The following is a 16,920-nucleotide window of genomic DNA, read 5'->3' on the forward strand; positions in this document are numbered from 1 at the left end:
GTGCCTAGTGCTGAGTGTTCAACAACTACTTGTTCCCTTCCCTTTTAAGGATATTACCAGAAAGCCTTTTTAGAGACCTCCAGAGAGAGACTTTGGGTAGGGGATGGGGATGCTGGACTTCCTGTGTATCAGAGACAGGAGCATTTGCTCTGGTTCTAATACTTCCCACTAAGAACCTCCAGGGACCTAGCCTTGCTTTTACCCTGATAAAGCTGCAGTCTACTCTCCTAAGGCTCATAATTCTACTTACAAGCAAGTGACTGGGAATAAAGTGCTACAGAAAAGGGGCACATATCTTAAATCACTGAGAAGTCAAACCCTAAAGGACACCAAGGAAGGAAGGGCCATTTTATAACAGAAGTCCAAGCCAAAATAAAGTATTTCATTTGGGCAAATTCAACAACTCTGTAATGGAAAAGAAAGTCACTAGGTGGTTCATAACCAGCCTTTATCACCTGATATTGTCAAACTAGAGCCCACAGGGAAGAAGGAGGGGCTCCCCACAGGGGAAAAGGAGGAGGAGTTCTAACTCAGAGTAGGAATGCTTCAAGAAAAGGAAAACCAACTGAGTACTTACTATAGTCCTACCATTGTGTAGTAATAGGCACTTTATTTTACATATATTGCCAAATTTTTCCATACCTATATGAGATAATTCCAAGTCAACTGACCAAATTGCCAAATCTCCAAATAGCCAATTCTCTAAATTTGTCAAAAATTTGTTTTAAATATTTGGACAGTTTATAAAAATTCATATTGATGAGACAGTTAATTACCTTTTAAGGATTTCTGCCAAGTCAGAACTGACCATTGGAATACCAGCATTTTCAAGATGTTCAATTTGTCTCTACACTGCAGCTGGAGAGAGCTGAGGCAGAGAGGACCTCTGCTGGTAGAAATATACATCCTTGTCTGGGCTGCAGGGGATGAGGGAGAAATGATGTATAGGAAACGGGAAAAAGAAAAAGGAAAAAAATGGCGGGGAGCATTTAAGAAAAAGGAGATTAACAACGGGTTCTGTAAGGTCTACAGATTAGATTCAGCAAACTGTCTTTTACTGAATGGAATACTGGGTAAACTGAACATTTGGGAAACTGGTTTTCAATGACTTGGATTGTGGTAAACTGGTCTGCTGTACCTATGAGATCGATGATATTAACATTACTTACAGATAAGGAAATTAAGTCAAACTTTGGTAAAGTAATATAGCTACATTCCAGGTTTTCCATAAACTACCTCATTTCATTCTCCAATAATCAATGTGGTGATTCCACATCCTTTTACTACCCTCCACCCAGTATCTCCACCCCCCTTCCACCCAACTGTCAAAAAAATACATAAAAAATCACAAGAATAGACAGGATTTAAACCCAAGTCTAACGTTAAAGCTCAGGCTCTAATGCACCTAGTTATCACTACATCCTACCAATTTGCTGAAATAATTTTTAACCCCTGCCCTCCCACTGCTGAAGTTTGTCTACCATTACTAAAGTAACTTCTTTCTGCAAAGATCTGCTTTTCAGAGGTTGAGTCACATTACCGTAAGACTAAATGGAAATATTTCAGGCAAAAGAGTATTTCAGAGATCTCATTTTATTTACCCTGAACAACCTTATTGCTCACACGATTTCAGATCAAATCAGAACTGAAATTGCTTGAGAACTTCCATTAGAGACTCTCAGACTGGCAATCCCTGCTGTGTATTAACAACTTTTTCCTTTCATTATGTTGGCTTCATTCACAAGCACACTGGCATATAATTTCATTATTGTGATCTAAGAGTGACTAGGTTAGTCTCATTAAATAAATGTAAAAACTAAAATAATCCTAAAATCTGCAAGATCTATGTAACACCTTACTGCTTGCTCAAACTATCTGCTTTACTGCTGGACTCTTCAGGGATTTATCACATTTATGATGCTGGAAGACATGTCTTATCTGACCCACTGACACATAAAACCTAACTTTTCTTATAACAACAATGTCAAGGTCCTTTCTATCAATAAGATAGTACTTCAAGGCTCTCTAAACAGCTGCGAATATATTCTACCCTTTTGGTAAGCAGAAAAGTTCTTTATTCATAGAACTTAAAATGTGGCTCATATATAAAGCATTTTTAAAACATTAATATTTTTACTTTTACACTGCCTGAGTATAATCAGAAACTTTCACTAACAAAATTCCCACTGTGTAAAATATTTTAAGAATCAATTAAACTGTTACTTTTTAAAAACTGTTAAATATTTGTTCTGATTCCCCACTGGGTTCAAAAACCTCTTTGATGTTAAGATGGGGAAAAGATAGATCTTTTCAGCAAATCTGAATAGCATAAAATGACACTTTGAAAAATGCCACCCTCTCTTAAATCTTTTCAAGTACATATTTTAAATGATCAACAAATAGATGACACACTGAATTATTTTTGTAGCCCATATTAGGCTTCTCTTTGCACTTTAGTAGTACCTCTTATTAATTATTTCTGATCTTCAATGTACACCCAAGGCTACGCTTAATGTTTTAGCAAATAGAATACAATTCTTTTGAAATTGACAAAAGCTATAAATTTAACTCAAGACAGCTTTTGTAGTTCAGTTAGATTCAAGGTCATCTCAAGGCTTTTAATTACTAACCAGGAATTGAGGAGGTTTGTACTTGCTATAGTTGAGGGAGAAAGAGCAGCTGGCTTATTCATTTTCTTATTAAAGAGCATTATAAAACCTGTCTTGGCAAATTACAAGTTTCTGACCACCAGTGGTGAGCACAAAGCAGCAAAGCAACTGATCTTCAAACGTTCATGTTTACTTTCAATCAACATAAACTTTAACAATGTCTAAAGACTACTTAATTTTAATTTCAGCAAATATGAGTTATGCTTTAATTAAAAAAATGTATAGATAGCTGGATTCCCAAAATGTTCCTATTTCCATTCTGAAACCAGACCTGTTAAAAACTGTGAATGCCCTTCAAATTAGCATAAGATTTATTTAGATTCTTTCACCATCAAACACTGCACAGCATCAGGATAGAAACCAGCCACTGAGGAACCAATGTAGATTTCTAAAGGAATGCAAGTTTAAATTCTCTCTGCATGTACTTAATTTCTATTCACACTCAGGTATATGTAGGTCTCAAGACACAATAAAGACTTTGTGGGAGATGATATAATTGTATTTAGAAGACACACGCACATCAACTCATCATCCCGAGATTTTTAGAGGCAACCAGAGAAGGCTCTAGGGTGTCCGTGCCACCCATTCACCCATATCTATAAGAAAGAAGGTAGCCTCAGAAGGGTCCTTAAGCACAGCTCTGACCAGGCTGGAGATGCTAGGATGAGGGTGCAGGGCAACATTCTAGTGCCAGAATCAAAAAGAAAAAAAAAGGGGCGGGGGGGGGGGGGGGAATGACTGTCTCTCCCCAAAATGATAAAAAGCAAAGAGCCTACCCACAGTATCTCAAAATCTATCTCAAGCACCAGGCATTTATTAAAATAAATAAGGACTGCTGGCAGCCCTGGATGTTGGTATGCAAGGTATCTCAGTGTAAATTAAAGTAGTTGTTGGTGAGGGTACATTGAGATAGACACACACTTCTCAAAATTATCCCCCAAAATAAGCCAAGATAAAAGCAAACACAAGATGGTGTGAGAAGCAGTTATAACATTGAAAAAATAAAACCTATCTAAATGGCCAGCAATGAAAAACAATGGGCTGTCATACAGCTATCGAAAGTTTCAAATAACTTGATGTTCAATGAGTGAAGTTTATAACAGGAGAAAAAACATTTAAAATTAAACAAAAAACAGAAAACATAATAGTATATACTGTATGACTAAAAAAATGCAAAAAAAAAAAAACCTTGGATTTGAGGTCTAGAAGAAAATTTTAATGAAAGTTGCTTAGTGGTAGGATTATGGGTTATTTTCCCTTCGTTTTCCATATTCTCTTCAGTGACCATGCATTAATTTTTAAAACACTGGATTCTTAAGCAGCTCACATCTAAGAACCAAAGGACCTAAGGGCCACAGGCAATTCAAGCACAGACAGACCCTCAGAAATCACAAGTATTTAAAACCTAAATATACGATGCAGCTGTATCTCTCCTGCTTTTATTTATATGCAAGCACTTCCAACTGTGTTTCCCAGGATATGTTCCTTAGACAATGCTTTAACCCTGCTTTCCAAACAAGGCATTCGAAACATCAGATATTCTCCAACCAGGAGTCCTTATCTATGCTCTGAAACTAGCTTTGGAGAATAAATTTACAGTGTTTCACACACTTCGGCTTGCTCAGTATTTATTTTTTGATGGGCCCACTGTATGAAAAGCAAACTTATTTTGAAATATTTTGAAAAGGCTCACAGCAGATAGGAAATTTTGTCTCCAAATGTTAAATGCACTTATTCACAGCAGTACTTTCAGCAACTGCTTGCAGTCAGTTCTGAATTCCAGGGAACCAAAGTATCTCTCAGATTCGATCTGTCACCAAGAAAGGGAATATTTTTTTGTGGGAAAGCAATTGTATTTTCCCACATTAGGTGATTGATTAAGTTCTCTCCCTAAAAGGCTGATTGGTTTCCTGTTGCCAGTAAAATGATTGATGAATATTTCAACTGCAGCTACCCTGCTACACTCTTCACTTCACCCCTCCCCCATGCACCTCTCCCCTTTCCTGCTGGGTTCCCTTTTTACAGACCAGTAGCATTTAAGGAAGTTTCCCTTCTGTTTTGCAATTTCCCTTAATGAATCAACGTTCTCAAATGAAGCGCATTTAATCTTAGGAAGACAGCACTCTTCTTAATGCTGAATGAGTTTTGCAGATAAATATCCCATTACAAGGAACGAGGAAAAACTCTAAAATTAATTATGAGTTTGACTCAGCGAATGAAACTGTACTCAAAAAAGAGAAAGTGTGGCATGGAGGGGTTATAAATGAAAAAAGTGATCTTGTTTAAAAAACAAAAATACTCCATAATTTATTTCAAATTTACGTTACAAATTATCATAACATCAGAACTGTAACTGTAAACATTTCTATAAGGCAGACTCAAAAAATGAAATTTACAGATAAATTATGTGATCCCACAGACTTAAAAGCAGCCAAGTGCTCTAAAGCAGAACAGGGAAACAGTTTGGTAAATGTAAACATTCTTAGAGGGATGATTGAACAGTATCTGAAATCAAAATCATCCCAGAGAATGCGGGCAGTGAGTACCACAGATATTTGCTTTAGGCAGAACTTTTCTAAATCGCAACTTCCTGTTTTGCCCAATTCATTCCATCATAAACCTGGAAAATCCTTTCAGGGATTATCTAATTTAGCTCCTCCATTTTTATAGGTGGACCCACAGAGACATGCATTTGAGACAGAGCTAGAATCAGATCCTAGGCATAAGTATCTCCTGGGCCTCATAACTTCTCAATGTTTGGGCTCCTCTCTGAAGTCTTTTCCTATTCAAACTACTTTGCTAACATAATCTATTAACCCACACTACCTATCCTCTTTTACATCTTTCTCACTACCTCTCTTTTCAATAGGAAATCACCTTCTGTATTTTATAAATTTTGGACACCTAGCTCTTATATTTCTTTTGTGTGACAGAATTTTAAAAAGGTACACGGGACAAAGGCCACCTTTTCCTAAGCTGCATTCCCGAATACAGTCAAGCAAACAGCCACTAGTTTATTGGCCATCTCGTCTTAATCTGGGGTATCTAGTCACTTTAAATTACAGGAGAACCATGTTTCCAAACAGAAACTACATTCTAGCTCCAGGAGGGCCCATCAAACCTTGGATTTAGCTTAAACACACTGCTTGACTTAGACATTGGCCCCAATTTCCTCAAGTAGCTGAAAAGCATATTCCTTTCCCTTATATTTTGTAGACTTACTTTGACTACCAGCAAGGGACTCTGAGATAAGCAAAAGGCTCATATTCCTGACTTGCCTCTTTCATTCATTCAATATTCATGGAACACCAATTCTCAGTGCTTAGGATACAGATAAAAGACATTGTACTCCTGCCTTGAGTAACTCAAAACACCTTCATTTTTAGCACCCCTTGGGTTCACTGAAGATCGTCCCTGATTTGGCAAAATTGTTTTCTGGCCAAAGGCTTATTAAAACCAACATGAGGCTGGGGGCTGTGGCTCACGGTTGTAATCCCAGCACTTTGGGAGGCCAAGGCAGGTGGATCATGAGGTCAGGAGTTCGAGACCAGCCTGGCCAATACAGTGACACCCTGTCCCTATTAAAAATACAAAAATTAGCTGGGTGTGGTGGTGGGCACCTATAATCCCAGCTACTCAGGAGGCTGAGGCAGGAAAATCACTTGAACCCGGGAGGTAGAGGTTGCACTGAGCCAAGATCACAACACTGCACTCCAGCCTGGGTGACAGAGCTAGACTCCATCTCAAAAAAAAAAAAAAAAAAAAACCAACATGTGGTGGGATGCCGAGGCGGGCAGATCACCTGAGATCACAAGTTCAAGACCAGCCTGGCCAACAGGGTGAAGTCCCGTCTCTACTAAAAACACAAAAATTAGCCAGGCATGGTGGCAGGCACCTGTAATCCCAGCTGCTCCGGAGGCTGAAGCAGCAGAATCACTTAAACCAGGGAGGCGGAGGCTGCAGTGAGCCAAGATCTCGCCACTGCACTCCAACCTGGGAGACAGAGTGAGACTCCATCTCAAAAAAAAATAAAAATAAAATAAAGCCAACATGAGAGAAAAGAAAAAAGTCACTTGCAATTCTAAGAGTGGGTCTTTTTGGCTCTCTAATCAATAAAAGTTGAATTCTGGGCCTCTCCAACATAGATAAATGCCCCAGATTCTCAGGTTTTTGCTTTTAGGCAGATACTATGCTTGGCAATTTACAGACCTTGTCTCTAATCCTTATAACCCTACAGTCAATTTCAGAAATGTCAGAGTATATTGGAGAAGAGGGGATGTTAAATCTATGAAACAAATTATTAATGCTGTTACTAGCTGCGAAATCTGGAGGTTTAAACTCTGTGGGTCTCAGTTTTCACCTGTAAGATGGGGATAAAACACCTACCTCAGAGTTCAGACGATAAATATACATAAGGTGTTTAGATTATAAACACTATGTAAATGTTAGCTATTAATGTTAAATGAGAACACTAAAGTTCAGAGAAGTCAAGTGACAAAGTCGCATACCTGTGATCTTTGTTAGGCCATACTCCAGAGTCCCTGCTCTTTGCCTCACACCATCTAACCAAAATCCTTCCTCCTTGGATGGGACTACTATTGCCATTTCCAAAAAACAAAGACCTCTAAATGCATGTCAATGGGGGGCTTCCCCCAGGTGGTTTATTATCCTGCTAAAAAGGCATCTTGGGGGAAGGATTCCAAGACTAGAGAGAGGAAGTCTCCTGACAGGTTAGATTTCAAGAGTACAGTAAGAATATGGAAGAAAAAAGCCAAATCTGTCTCAGTTATTAGGTTTCGTAATTAAAGCAATTTAACTCAACTGAAGAATGCAATTGAAGATTTCATGTGAATCTTCAAATCCAAACATTAAGATATAAAAGAAAGGCTTGTATTTTCTTATGACTAAGCTGCAATCCCCACAGAACACAAAAATGTTTTCAAAGGTATATTACATGAAACTCCAAGAATATCAAGATAATTACGGAGCTCTTAGGAAGGAAGCCCAAATAATTCTCACTGATCTTTCATCACCTACCCAAGCTTCACCTTGAGTTCTGATGCGGTAACTCCTTATTTGTTATTCACATTGTTATGTGACATTTCTTCAGCCAGCAAGCCCATTACAGGATGAGCTCTACCTAGCAATTACCCTAAGGAGTAAATCTCTAACTCTTTAACAACACAGTAATTGACTTACACTAAAATGTTACTCACACTAGGAAAGGATATTCTTCGACCAGAGGAAGAGATGCCTCTCCTATACAGACTTTATTACCATCTCAGTGAAAACCAGGTTAAAAGCAAACCAATTTACAAAATGGCATTACTGAAATCACAACTCTAAGACTCAGTGAAGCCAAACATGTCTAAGGAAAGCAAATAAGCAAGCTATTCTTGATGGAAGTTTTAAAAAGCACGATAGGATCTTTATCTCTTATAAATTGTTCATTATTCTATAGCAATGACTCTTAAGAAATTCTGTTGTCAGATTTATTTCAACAATTGTAAGTCTACCCTTGGTGAGGCAACTGGTTCTCTTGAAAAACTGCTGCCACAAGACAATTATCAGTTAAGCAACAGGTTTCATGTAGCAGGTAACAAAAGCTTTATCAGAGAATTCAGTGAGAGTGCACTACCACACATTTCATGTATTCCCAACCAAAAACGATATGAACTCACTTTCAATAAAAGTAGCTCAATTATCGAGGGAAGTAAGAAAACTCCAAAGTAAAAAAGTACTACTAATGGTATCTGGTGAAGTCACCATCTTCTTTACACATTTCATTAGTTCATTTAGACCTGGAGTTCTCATATATTTATGCCTGAGTGTTCTTCAGGATCCCTTTTACACTCTTAAAAATTATGAAGGACCCTAAAGGGTTGATATTTACGTGGCTTTGTCTATTGATATTTATCATACTGGAAAATAAACCTATGAAAAATTTAAAATATGTAATAATCCATTTAAGTTTAATAAATCCACGTTAGTATAAATTTAATAAATCCACGTTAGTATAACATTTTTATGAAAAATAAAATTGTCCAATAAAACATAAAAATTAGAAAAGTGGCATTGTTTTACATTTTGCTAATCTCCTTAATATCTGGCTTAATCCTAGCAGCTAGATCTCCTGTTTACCCATTCAGTATATTGTAATTTTTTGTTGTTGTTGAAGCACAGGCAGAAAATCTGGCCCCACAGATTTATAATCGGAAAAGGAAGAAGTATTTGCTTTTTAAAGTAACTGTGGATAGTCTTCTTTGATACTACACCAAAACTCAACAAGTGGTACTTTCTTAAAGGTTAGTTCAGTGTGAGTTTAAAACCATATCAATGAACTATGTGTAATCCATTACATTAAAATCCATTGATCAATCTGGCATTTTGAACAGATCTCTTACCTGTGTGGGTTCCTGTAATATCAAACACAGATCTTTTCGAAAATACTGAATTACTGAGATATTCAGATTTTCAAAATGTTGACACATTTCATAACATCGAAAATCATATTTGTTAATTTCATCATCCATCTCATAAGAAAAGATGTTAACCATCGGGAAGCTGTCAAGCTCTTAGTGGCAAGTACAAGTTTTCCAAAACTAATTGTTGCTTGAAAGCTCAAATTTTATTTACTGGCAACCAATACTGTCAGTTTTCCTTGATATGACAGACTCACTGTTCGTTTAAGAAAAAAATAGTCTGCCAAATGCCCAAGGCTGAATCAAGTATAGTTTAATTATTTCAAGTATTCCATGAACAAAAGTAGCTGGCTCAGATCACAACATAATCACACAAGCACTGTCTTAAAACCACCATTTTGGTTTGCACCAGAAGTGCTTGGCATGTACTTTTCCATTTTGTCACACAGAATATCAAAAGTACACGTACTCAAGGGTCAAGATTTAATCATCATTTTTACTGCTTCATCAAGGATGACATTAAGTGGAAAAGTCTTTTTAAAAAATACAAGTGCATGGAAGTGAAGAATATAATGACTACTAATACAGTTTGTGCCTTGATTTCTGGTAAGGGACCAACAGTTTTTACTCACTATTGTTTCTGCAAAATCAGTGTAAATGTCAATACAGTAAAAAAGGCAAATGATGTCTTAGCATTACAATTAAAATATATTTAAGAACATCCTGAAAGGGTCTCAAGGACCCCCAGAGGTTTGCAGACCACACTTTGAAAATCACTGGTTTGGATGCAACCATAAATAAATTTAAGGACTCAATAAATGAGAAGAGATTAAGTTTGAAACAAACAATAGTAATGAATGGTCAACGAATGACAGAAAATACAATTGAGTACTACTTCATTATTTGTTTACAAATTTTAAAATTCAAGGGATGAGGAAGCGGGATAAAGTACACAAGGCTACACAGAAGTGTTCTGTCTTCTAGCTTTTCTTTCGTGACAGAAAGACTAAATTAGATAAATTGGAGTTAGCCATAATAAAAAGAACATTGCATCTGACCCAGTGGAGCATAAAGAATTTTTAAAAGACTGAATTTTTAATTCTTCCAAGGTGATACAGCTTCATGATTGAAATGGGGACTTGAATTAATAAAATTAGTTTTAAAAATGAAAGCTGCCCGGCGCGGTGGCTCACGTCGGGATTACAAATCCCAGTACTTTGGGAGACTGAGGCACGTGGATCACTTTGAGGTCAGGAGTTCGAGACCAGCCTGGCAAACATGGTGAAACCCTGTCTCTACTAAAAACATAAAAATTAGCTGGGCATGGTGGTGGATGCCGGTAATCCCAGCTACTCGGGGGACTGAGGCAGGAGAATCGCTTGAACCCAGGAAGCTGAGATTGCAGTGAGCCGAGATCGCACCACTGCACTCCAGCCTGGGCAACAGAGTGAGACTCCATCACAAAAAAAAAAAAAAAAAAAAACCCAACAAAAAAAAAACTATATGATTAAGCTATTCCCTTCACTGAATCAGTCTATGTTTCATTTTGTGGTAGGTTTGTTACTAAAGTGTTTCCTGAGCTCTAAACTATGGGATTACACCTGAAGGAAACATCATAAATAAAATATCACAGGAAATCTAATTAATCATCTCTTTTTTTCATCAGTGTTTTAGAAGAAAATAGAGAATAAAGAAATTTGGGCACTACAATGATGGGTTGGAAGAGCAAGCAGAACCCACTCTTAGACCTCCAAAATGCTCTCATACACAGATCTAAAAATCCATGATTCTATGAAATGTAAGGAGGAACGTAAGGAGGAACTGGAAATAAAAAGCTGGGAAGATTATCCATCTTTTTCACATGAAGAATTTAGTTGTGCATTTCTCTCTCAAAATATGAATCTTCAGTATATGTTTAATGAGTTATAAATTGTTTACAATGCAAATAGTTGTTCAAGCAAATATCTGTTAGATACATTCTCTGCTAATAATACCACTACAATTCCAATGTGCTATAGCTATTACTCTAACAACTCCCTTAATCACTATTACCAAATTTTTAAAATAATTTCTCACTTGGGCAAGTGAGTGCAAAGTCATTATTCTGGGTCAAACCACCCACAGAGTATATCTTCAAATCAAATGCCTGGATTTGTTTCCCTGAATACATTACATGTTGCTGCCCAGGGAATTGGTTTTAGAAACATTACACCTGCCAGCTGACTTATCAACAGGGCCCATAGAACTGACACCAACTTAAAGGCAAGAATCAGTCCAGAAACAGAAAAATATACTGCTACTGCCATCTGTGGTTTATGCTTGAATAGCTTCTCTGATGTAAACAAATTGAAGGGTGTAGAGTTTACAATTAGAATCCAAAGGCCTCATCATTTAAAGACACTTTTTTAAAGTTAATTGTTAATGTAACAAATTGTATGGTTTATTTAGTATAAGACATAAGAATCCGTGATTCTGTATTTGAGCTTATTATATAATGCTGATGGAGAAACCACAAACTACCCTGAATGAAAACTACTCCATTGCATAACTTTATTTGTCCCAAACACACCCTCCTTAAAGAAACTCAGAACACTTGAAGCCCTCCTGTGAATTTACAATTAGAATCATTTCTCTTTTGAAATCGTGACTGTCAATATTAAAACAGCCCCCGAAATTTTTGAAGCAAAAAAAAATTTAGGAAATCCAGGAATTTTCTATTTGGCCAGTTTGCTTCTGTCAAGATAAAAATTTGGGAGTTCAATTATTCCCATAATTTTTTTAAGAACAAAAATTCCAAAATGCAAATGAAGTTTCAAAGTAGGCTATTTTCACAACATATTTTCTCTCAGTTTGCTTTCTCAAATGACAACCACTGTAGCTTGGGGATCAAAAGATTTGGTGCAGCTGGGGGTGGGGAAAAAGCAATTCAGCTCCCCAGCAGCCGGCTGAGGAAATCCTGGTCCGCTCCCAAACTAAATCACTGTTAATTAGAATTACCGGGTTACACTAGTAAAGTCTTATTTAAATAACTGTAACCACTGAAAAAATCTGGGTTTTTTTGAGAAGCTTTTCTACAAAGGCTGCTGTTTAATAGCAGGTAACAAAGAATGAAGAACGAAATACCGTAGGAAATGTTTTATTCTTTCAAATGATGCTCTCCTCGTTTTCCTGTGGCTATTTCTCCGCCATACTGAAAAACAGGTTAGACATCTCACAGTGGTTTTCTTCTGATTTTCTATTACTTACTAAGGGTGTTACAGTCTAACACCCTTGTCTTTTTCTTAAAGACAAGTCATGTTGGAAAACAAGCAATAAACAAAAGACTGGGCTGGATTCTAGAAATACTGTACATCAAAGTTACATCTAGAGACGTTTTTTAAATTTAAGCTCAGCTGAATCTGAAACTTTAGCTCTAAAAAGCTCAATACCCAAGAAAAAATTACCTGCTCAGTACCAAACCACTTTCTTGCTCATTTTTAATAATTCTGGTATTTCTGAACCCTAGTTATCGAAGGCATCCATAAACCCTTAAGAAATTACCTGAGCCAGGAAAAAAACTTTAATTAAAAAGTTAAGGTTGATCTTAATGCAGAAGTGTGAAAGAAACATTTTCCTTCACAACTTAATTGGTTTTGGAAATGCTCTCAAAGTATTACAAAGAGTTGGGTATATCAGATCACTACTCGTGGGCAGATTAGATAGCTACCTTCCGTTAAAAACTGTTTCAAGCACATTTATTATTTATTGAAATACAAGCGTATTTATCTGTTGATTCAGAACTTTGATTTTTCTAATTCTGACCTTTTTCCCACATGACTAGAATCTGTTTTTACACATGAAATAAGGCACTTTTATTGTCCTACTTAAAAAAAACAGACTGACCCAACAATGTAAAATTTACTCTAAAACACATCTTCTCAAGTGTCACTTTCAACTTAATTATTATGCATGGAAAAAATACTGAACAGAAAAGTGTCATTAATTTGGCTATAAACCAAAAATAAACTTAAGAAGCAAAAATTATGACCAGCCCCAAAGATCTCGATGAATTTGCTGACAATGAAGTCTCCTAATGTGGGAGAATCTATCCTGACTTTATGCAATTCTTAAGCCAGAAGTTGCCATCTGAACACAATTCATTAACAGACCAATTTTTCAACACAACCAATAAATAATATCTACCCAATTATAAAAATGAAGTGTTAAATCTTCCTACTAACACAAATGAAACTAACACAGCTCCAAGCTCCAAAACATGCAAGCATCATTAGCAATTTAAAGCCAACTTGCACAATAAACACTAGGGGTGGTATAAGAAACTTCCTTTACCAATGTTACAGCAACAGTTGGCATTTCTACCTACCATCCTCCACTATTCTAAAATGTGGTATTTTAATCTAAACTCTACTTTCCACCTTTGCCCCAAAACCCTAGGAAAAAAGTAGGGAATGAGAAACCAGGAAATTCTAAATAAAATATGGAAATGCATGATTTTTGGAAATTTACCAGCAGTTATTTTTTTCATTAGCTCCCCATCCAACTCCCTTTCATGTGCTAACACATGTGCCTTGCATACACCTTTTTGCTACAGAAGTCAGAATGAATTATAGATTAGGAATCATGTCATCATATTTTGGTTACATGAATCAGAACTGCTGAATGATTTGGTGGCTTGTACACTGGAGACTGTAAATGTGGTCATCTCCCACCTCAGCTATGCAAAATCACCAGTGAATTTGCTCACTGTCGCCTTTCTTCTACCCTAGCCGTCTTTGGAGGTCACAGAAGCTACAAAAAAAAGAAAAAAAAAAAAGAAAAGAAAAACCTGCGTGCTGCATGTACTAAGAAACAACAGTACTACAGCATGTTTTTGGTTTTGTTTTTTTCTAACGGGAGTAGGAAAAAATTCTGGGGCAACTCAGAATTAACTTAATTTTTTCAATCACAGAACTGAAAAGTTAAATCATCATGGGAAATATTTGCCAATTTATTTTCCAGCATAAACATTTGGACGGCATGGTTATACCAGGAGAAAAAGGCATCGTGCTATTTAGTGAACTTCTCCCCATTTCCTCTAAAGTGTAATTACATAAAATATGCTTTTAATTACTTATAATGGCTTATAACCTTCCTTTGCCTTCCTTTGCTTTAAATATTTAAAAGTATATTCCCTCATTATCTTAAAATGAACAAATGCAATATTCAGCATACACTTCCTCAAATCATTCATCTTCCTTTGAAATCCCAAAAGGGAGCAGTCCTCTATTACAACTAAATGAGTTCATGTTTGTTATGAAAACCTACAAGCAACAACTGAAAATAGCGCAGTCAGCACAGGGAATTCCTGGAAGGATGATGGTGCATCAAAAGGCTAGAAAGAAACTCTGTTCTGACAGAATAAAAACCATTCAAAGGACTGTAAATTCAGCATCAATGGTGTTTCCGGTAGGAAAACATTTCTAAAATGCCACCTCCAGTTTATTTCTTCATGACAGAGACCAAAAGACCCCCTATCTATATAGTTGTCTCTTGAAAATAGTTCATATAAAATAGAAATCAGTCACTAGGATTATAAAACAGATAATTCATTTCTTTTCTACTCAGAACAAGCAGTTTCATATATTTTTGGAGAAAAATATTAATTAGGAAGCAAAAAAGAAAAACTGTGCTCATTGTTCCACAGGCAAACTTAAAAAAATTTTTGCCAATTCTTCTGTGAGCATGTTAACTTCATAAGTGCTAATGAACATAAATTGTAAAACACTGCACAATGCTAGCTTTTACACTGAAAAATATCCCACAACGGTCTAGCGTCTCGTGTATTTTAAGCCCATCAAGCTGCCAAAAGTTCCCATTGTATTTTCAGCAAAAAGAAAACATCTGTACCACTAACTTAGACTAATGTAAAGTATTAAAGCCACCTTAGTCTAAATGGATTGCTCATAACATTCTTTCAAATGGTTCTGACCAATTGAGGAAATGAGACTATGAATGAGAAATCTGATTAAGAGTTAAAATTACCATTGAGTTCTTTAAAATGTACTAATGAATAATTAATAACAAATGCAGTTCTTAGGTTTCTCTTACAACACTATTATTCTCAAGTAGAACTGAAAGCAGTATTGCAGTAAATATTGAATTGCAGTAAAAATCCGTCATCTACATTATATGCACAGGTGGGTACAGGAAGTATTCACACATAGGAAGGCATCACAGAAACATACACGCTAATATGGGACATAAGATAGGTGGAGGTTTGGATTCAAAAAAATCAGCATGGGAAATTTTAGATCAGGATTTACAACACTCACAAATTAATACCAAACCAAATCTCCACACAAACTAGCTTAAAAAGTCAAAGGCATTAAAGAAATCCTTTGTTCCTATGATACTGTCTCCTTCTATCCTAACTGGATTCCAGCTTCCCCCTTTGTGACACGGAATTTTATTGATCTCAAACATGTTCACATTCAGAAATTAGTTGCCAACGACAGCCCACGGAACGGCCAGCCACCTAGCCATCATACATCATACACAAATTAAAAAAAAAAAAAAAAAAAGAGCTCTGAAAACACATCACTAGTTTTAAGATCAGCAACATCAAGTGAAGTTAACCAAGCTCTCTTCTACACGGACTTTTCACTTTTGTAAAAACACCAGATCTCCTGAACTAACAAAATCTTTGACTAGTTAATAAACGTATGAAAGCACGGATCCAACCCAAGATTTCCACCCTCTGTAGCTACTCACTCATTCAACAATTGAGGGCCTAACTGACCTATTTTCAGGTTACTTTCCTCACACCTGCCAGGTCACTGTCCTGGATTGAGAAACCTCTTGGTGAAGCAGTTAATTTTTAGTGCCTCCTAACTGTCCCGGGTGTTTGCATTCAATTTGAAATCTGTTACTTGTTAGACACTGTTCGGTACTAGATCTTTCAGAGAATTGCGAGTTTATGGCGCAGCGAGGGGAGGAGGCACGGATCTCTGAGAGCCTCCCTTTATTCGGAAATGAGGAGATGTGAAAGGTGGAAAACAGGGCAAATAAATAAATAAATCGGGTTTGCCGCCGGAGCGTTTGCCGGCCGGTGCGAGCACCCTTTGTAATGCAGGCCTCCCGGGGCGATCGCCTGCGCTAATTGCTCCAGGGCGCTTTCCAAGTTCAAAAGTTCACCTTTTACGACCTCACAAAAGCTCCTAACACGTTACCAATAAAAACATTCCGCGGCAAACACCGAGGAGGAAAATATCAAACAGATACAAATAAAACACCCCGCAGGAGGAGGGAGCGAAGGTGAGGAGGGCGAGGAAGCCCCGAGGAACCTGAGGACCCGGCCCGGGCGAGGGGGCGAGGGACGAGCGGCAGGAAGGGCCGGGCCAGGTGAGGGATTCTCAGCTCCCAGGGTCCCGGATCGGGACAAGAAAGAGGAGAACTAAGACTAAGAGGTGGAGACCGGGACCTGCCGGGCAGAAGCCGGGAGGAGGCAGGTGTCCGGGTCCCCGGGGCGGGCTGGAGCCCTCGGCCAGGGAAAGCCGTTGCCTGGCGGAGAGGGGGGCTGAGCAGGGGCGGAGACCGGCCAGAGCGCGCGGGGCGTTGGGGAAGGTGAGGCGCAGGGGAAGCAGGAGGCGCGAAGGGGTCCGAAAAAGGAAACGACTGGGGGATGTCTAGCGAACGGGGGTTCCGCAGAGGTGGGGGGCTCGTAGTATTCAAGGGAGAACGCTCGAGGCTGCAGAGGACGAAAACGCTCTAGAAAGCTGAGCGGTACAAGGGTGCTGTGGAGTCGGGTCAACAGGGCAAGAAGGGAGCGTCCTCGGTGGGAGGAGGAACCC

General features: G+C 37.8%; 1 protein-coding gene across 4 annotated transcripts in view; it reads right to left on the reverse strand.

Moving 5' to 3' along the window:
• Window positions 1-16,920, reverse strand: part of NR6A1 (nuclear receptor subfamily 6 group A member 1) — a 260,373-nt gene that overhangs the window by 242,671 nt on the left and 782 nt on the right. The gene's annotated exons all lie outside the window — the stretch shown is intronic.

Source organism: Pongo pygmaeus, chromosome 13, assembly GCF_028885625.2.
Source record: "Pongo pygmaeus isolate AG05252 chromosome 13, NHGRI_mPonPyg2-v2.0_pri, whole genome shotgun sequence".
Taxonomy (NCBI): Eukaryota; Metazoa; Chordata; class Mammalia; order Primates; family Hominidae; genus Pongo; species Pongo pygmaeus.